Source organism: Eschrichtius robustus, chromosome 10, assembly GCF_028021215.1.
Source record: "Eschrichtius robustus isolate mEscRob2 chromosome 10, mEscRob2.pri, whole genome shotgun sequence".
NCBI lineage: Eukaryota > Metazoa > Chordata > Mammalia > Artiodactyla > Eschrichtiidae > Eschrichtius > Eschrichtius robustus.
Genome location: NC_090833.1, coordinates 79,437,112 through 79,443,346, shown reverse-complemented (window position 1 = coordinate 79,443,346; position 6,235 = coordinate 79,437,112). Strand labels below are relative to the sequence as shown.

At 45.3% G+C, this 6,235-nt stretch overlaps 1 pseudogene; it reads left to right on the top strand.

The window, feature by feature from the left end:
• Positions 1-2,544: 2,544 nt before the first annotated feature.
• LOC137770122 (polyadenylate-binding protein 4 pseudogene) lies at positions 2,545-4,689 on the top strand (annotated as a pseudogene).
• Positions 4,690-6,235: the final 1,546 nt, after the last annotated feature.

Here is a 6,235-nt window from a genome sequence, read left to right as displayed (position 1 = left end):
AAGTAAAAATTTATTTGCCATATAAAACATATGATTGGGGAATGTTTTACCATTTCCGTGAAATCCATTTTTCAGAAGTAATACTGAGTCATAGATGCATTCATAATTAGTGTATGATGTTTCATAATAGGTCAAATATAATAAACATCTATGATGATAAATAGTGTTTGTAGTATTTGTTTTCTGTGTATTTCCTTTAGACCATGGGGGCTCCGGTGATGGATACTACAGCAGCTGGAAAGGGAAAAATGTTAAGAAATGATACTTCTAATGAATTTAGCAGTTTAGTAGTTTAATTCATGCTAATGATTAGCCTCTGTCAAATTTTGGCAGAAGGGTTGCACTTGAGTGACTGAAAGCTCAAAAATATCCTGCAATAAAATATTTCTAATACATTAAAGAGAATTATTTCATATTAAAGTTCTTTTTGTACAACTGATGTATGGAGATCTTGGAAAGTATCTTCTTAGACACTATCCCTTCATTAATAACACTGTTAGTGCATTGTTTAATAGTCTGATTATTAATAGAGTTAATGATTTAAAATGAAATCTTTAACAGTGCAGATAAGGCCCCCTTTAGTGGACAGGAACTTAACTTTATTACACAGTAAGCATATGTGTGGCAAGTCATTAGGTATTTTCTGTAATTATAAGCTTCCTAGAGGGGTGAAGACGTGATTGAATTAGGACAACTGTAAACTCTAAAATTGTAAGAAGTATTCGAATAATAAACATGATTGAGGCTACTGATAGGAATTTACATTATTGATGTGGATCAACTTTCAAAGTATTCTAAACGTACTGTCTCAAGCACAGTGTCTATGAAGTTATGGTTTTAACCACAAAATTTCAGATCCATAAATTTTTTTTGTTTTTAATAAAGACCGCTTCTAGTAGATGTTAATGCTTCTCACTTTACTTGTCCTGGAAAAGCAACTGTTTTTAAACCTAAAGAAAGAATAGCTCATGGATGGACCATACTTTCTGATGAGGCTAATGTTTAGATTGGCAGTTCTATGAGGATTATTACCTGACTATCAGTTTCTAGGAAATAAAATTCTCTGAGTTATAAGTCTGAATCAAAGTTAAGACCTTCATAGTCTTTATAATCATAAATTCCATTCATTGGCATCCTTTTGTTTCTATGGTTAGGAATGGGCTATTGTTTTTTCCCAATAATTAAATAATACATAATAAAGAACAATAAGAATGAAGATAATCAAAGGTAAGATGGCTTATACTGTTTCTAATTCTTAAGTACCTATTGTGCTTTTGTGAGTTAATATTAAAATTAATATTAGATGCATAATATATGTTAAAAGATAAACTGAGGCATATTAAAAAAATTAAGAATTTGAGCAAAAATTGATTTGAATTGGGCATTGCCAAATCAGAAGTGGTTAGGAGTGCTTCATAACAGGAGGTTAGGGAGAGGCTTTTATAGAGAAAAGGTGGAAGCAAAGTAAGGAAATTACTGATTGGCTATAGTCTGGAGTCTAGCAGGCTGTTTCTGACTGGTTGTCCTTAGGTTTTGATTTATAACCCTGAGGCATTAATTGATTTTTGTTTGTTTACATAGGCTGTTTCATTAGAGCCACATCAATCCAATGATCTCCTTGTTTAATTAATTAAATAATTCCCTCTTTGACCTCTCCGCCTCGGGTCGCCGCAGCCTCTGCTGCTTTCGGGCCTAGCAACCTGAAGGAAAAAAAAAGAGAAAAAGATAAAAAATTTAAAAAACCGAAAACGCTTTACTATCTTGAAAAAAAGCGAATTCTCCTCGGAGAACCCGCGGGGAAGTCACTTTTGCACGCTTCCGGCCTGCCCGACGATGCTGCCACCACCGCACCTGGGCGTCTGTCGGTCCCCGCCCGTCGGTCCCCGCCCATCGGTCCGGTGGTGAGCCGCTCGAGCGCCCGCTTCCACGCGCCTCCGCCCGCGCCGCCTGGCAGCCCCGCGCCCGCCACCTTCCCCCCTTCGCGCCGGCCTCTGCGTTTCACGTGTCCGCGCTGCCCTTCGCCGGCCTGGCGTGGGAGGCGGCTGCGCGCTCCGGCCGCCTGGGGCTTGCTGAGTCGGCACCGACAAATACTTGGTTTCCCTTTTCCCTGGGCTGCTGTAATCTTAAACCGCCGGGAGCCCGAGGCCTATATTTACAGAGAAACGCACGTTCCCGGAGGCCGCCGTCGGCACCACTGGCTTTCCTCTGGAAGAATTTTTGTAATTTGCAGGACAGTCCTCGTTTTAATTTTCTTCATTTTTTGAAATTGGGAGCTTCAAGATCAGGACGACTGAAAATTACAAACTCCCAGGGAGGGCCATATTGTTTTTGAGAGCCGTTTGTCTGCGGTTTGGCAGTCTCGATCTCGTCCGAGCCGTCCCCGAACTCCTCTCCTGCCCTCGGAGCTGACTCCAACTTCTCTGAGCTTCACTGCCACCTGTGAGCCTCGGCACGGGCCACGGCTCGGAGCGGAGCCCCCTTTGTCCTGTGTGGTCCCTCTAAGAAGTCCTCCTGGTGGGGCTCAGGGTGCTGGGGGCTGGGGAGATGAACGCTGTGGCCAGCAGCTACCCCATGGCCTCCTGCACGTGGGTGCCCTGCACTAGGACGTCACCGAGGTCGTCCTGTACGGAAAGTTCAGTCCTGCGGGGCCTGTGCTGTCCATCCGGGTCTGCCGCAATATGATCACCTGCCATGCCCAGGGTTATGCCTACGTCAACTTCCAGCAGCCGGCTGACGCTGAGCGGGCCTTGGATACCATGAACTTTGATATGATTAAGTTAAAGCCAGTCCGTATCATGTGGTCTCAGAGGGATCCTTCTTTGAGAAAATCTGGCGTGGGAAATGTCTTCATCAAGAACCTGGACAAATCTATAGATAACAAGGCACTTTATGGTACTTTTTCTGCTTTTGGAAACATTCTGTCCTGCAAGGTGGTGTGTGATGAGAACGGCTCTAAGGGTTATGCCTTTGTCCACTTCGAAACCCAGGAGGCTGCTGACAAGGCCATTGAGAAGGTGAACGGCATGCTCCTCAATGGCCACAAAGTGTTTGTGGGCAGATTCAAGTCTCGAAAAGAGTGGGAAGCTGAGCTTGGAGCCAAAGCCAAGGAATTCACCAATGTTTATTTCAAAAACGTTGGGGAAGAGGTGGATGATGAGAGTCTGAAAGAGCTATTCAGCCAGTTTGGTAAGACTCTTAAGTGTCAAGGTGATGAGAGAGCCCAGTGGGAAATCCAAAGGCTTTGGCTTTGTGAGTTACGAAAAACACGAGGATGCCAATAAGGCCGTGGAAGAGATGAATGGAAAAGAAATCAGTGGGAAAGTCATTTTCATCGGCTGTGCACAGAAGAAAGTGGAACGGCAGGCCGTGTTAAAGCGAAAATTTCAACAGCTGAAACAGGAGAGATTTAGTCGCTATCGGGGTGAACCTCTACATTAAGAACTTGGATGACACCATTGATGATGAGAAGTTAAGGGAAGAGTTTTCTCCTTTTGGATCAATCACCAGTGCCAAGGTGATGCCGGAGGATGGGAGAAGCAAAGGGTTTGGCTTTGTCTGCTTCTCATCCCCTGAAGAGGCAACCAAAGCAGTCACGGAGATGAACGGACGCATCGTGGGCTCCAAGCCACTGTATGTCGCCCTGGCCCAGAGAAAGGAAGAGAGAAAGGCTCACCTCACCAACCAGTATATGCAGCGGGTGGCCGGGATGAGAGCGCTCCCCACCAATGCCATCTTAAATCAGCTCCAGCCTGCAGCTGGGGGCTGCTTTGTGCCAGAAGTTCCACAGGCTCAGGGAAGACCTCCATATTACACACCTAACCAGTTAGCACAGATGAGGCCTAATCCACGCTGGCAGCAAGGTGGGAGACCTCTAGGCTTCCAAGGAATGCCAACTGCTATACGCCAGTCTGGGCCTTGTCCAGCTCTTTGCCATCTGGCTCCAACTGGTAATGCTCCGGCCTCTCGCGACCTCCCTACTACCGCTCAGAGAGTCGGGTCTGAGTGCCCGGACCGCTTGGCTATGGACTTTGGTGGGGCTGGTGCCGCCCAGCAAGGGCCGACTGACAGCTGCCTGTCTGGAGGTGTTCCCACAGCTGGGCAGAACCTAGTGCCTCGTGCTGCTGTTGCTGCCGCTGCTCCTCAGGCTGTTGCACCTTACAAATATGCCTCCAGTGTCCGCAGCCCTCACCCTGCCATCCGGCCCCTGTAGGCACCCTAGCCTGTGATTCACGTGCAGGGGCAGGAGCCGCTGACCGCCGCCATGCTGGCCGCAGCACCCTCCAGGAACAGAAGCAGATGCTGGGTGAATGTTTGTTCCTGCTCATCCAGACGATGCACTCAAACCTGGCTGGGAAGATTACGGGGATGCTGCTGGAGATTGACATCTCGGAGCTGCTGCACATGCTGGAGTCCCCCGAGTCTCTCCGCTCCAAGGTGGATGAAGCTGTGGCCGTCCTACAGGCTCATCATTGCCAAGAAAGAAACTGCCCAGAAGGTGGGCGCTGTCGCTGCTGCTACCTCTTAGACAAGGACAGACTGATTCAAAAGCCAAATAAACCCTCATGGAATTCAGCTCAAGGTTTGAAGACGTCCTAGTTTGTCCTATGGACCTCAGCACCAAGAACCACAAATCGCAAATTTAATAGGTCATTTTGTATCAAAAGGTCAATTATGACGCGCCTAGAAATTTTCAATTAAAAGAATATATTCTCTGGGTTCTGATGTGGCCCAGACAGTGTTAACTTTTTCTCTTTCTATTGTAAGTTTTGATTTTTTTCCCCCAGAAATTGGTTTTATTTGATGTACCCAAGTCTTGTTTCTCAATAAAGAAAAAATCTCCATTAAAAAAAAAAAATTCCCACTTTGAGTCATCCTCTAATACATGAGATATTGACCAAAAAAATTGGTATTAGTACCACTTTTATTCATCATCACAGTTAAGTTGCTCTTGTCTCATTGTAAAACTCATAGGTTATGATGTCAGATTCATAGAAGAATGGTTTTTTTTTTTTGTTTTGTTTTTTGTTTTAATGAAGGGCAGGGATCTGTGGATCTGCCCCTAGCTGGGTATCTGCCTCTGGTGTGTGGGCCTTGGAGTTGTTTTTTTTTTTTTTTTAATATGATGAAAGCTTTTATTATTTATTTATTTTTTGGCTGTGTTGGGTCTTCGTTTCTGTGCGAGGGCTTTCTCTAACTGTGGCAAGCGGGGGCCACTCTTCATCGCGGTGCGCGGGCCTCTCACTATCGCGGGCTCTCTTGTTGCAGAGCACAGGCTCCAGTCGCTCAGGCTCAGTAGTTGTGGCTCACGGGCCTAGCTGCTCCGCGGCATGTGGGATCCTCCCAGACCAGGGCTCGAACCCGTGTCCCTTGCATTGGCAGGCAGACTCTCAACCACTGCGCCACCAGGGAAGCCCAGAAGAATGGTTTTTGCTGTTCATTGTGTTGTTCACCTTGTTTCTGTTTCTCTAAACTCATTGAGACCATCTGATGTACTGCTGATGGCTACAAACATGCATTTAAGACTTTTGAGAGAATACAGCTCAGGAGGGAGATTACAGTGATAACTATTAGGAGGATAATACCAAGATACTGAAGTATATTGCTTAGCCAGGGCCCTCATGAACCAAACCAGTTGGTATCAAATACATCAAATAATGTATTTACCTAGAGGATATCAACCTCCAGGTTTTAGCCAAGTGGCTTGTTTGTTAATTTCTCATATTTGCTACAATACCAGAGGTGTCCAGGTACAGAGGAGGTGTTTGCTATGGCACAGACTTCTCCTTTTCAGCCAGTAAGTACTCTAAAGCAATTCTATTATCTAAAAGCACCTTAGGAAGAAAGTCTAGAGACTTCTGTTGTGTGTTAAGGAACAATGTCCTCCCATGCATTAACAGAGAGAAAAAGCAAGTAGCAAAAGGAATAAAGATTTCATATTAGAGATGAAGATATTGATTTATGATTTTGGAAGAGCTGTCCCCCTCAAGATGCCATCTGCTTCTGAAGAAAAACTTCCCTAGAAGTCAATTTTAATTTTAGATCTCCAGCTGGTGTTCAGTTCCAGGAGTCTGAAGGAGACCTTTTAAATTGGAGGAGGTGAACCCAAGGGTCAGATCTCTGAAGTTTGGCTGTCATTTGGATAGTGAGGAGAACCTGGTATGGTCCCTTCCATGGAGTTCAAGGGATGTCTTTGTTCTTAGTGATTCCAAATCAGAAGGGTGGGAGATCCTGTCTG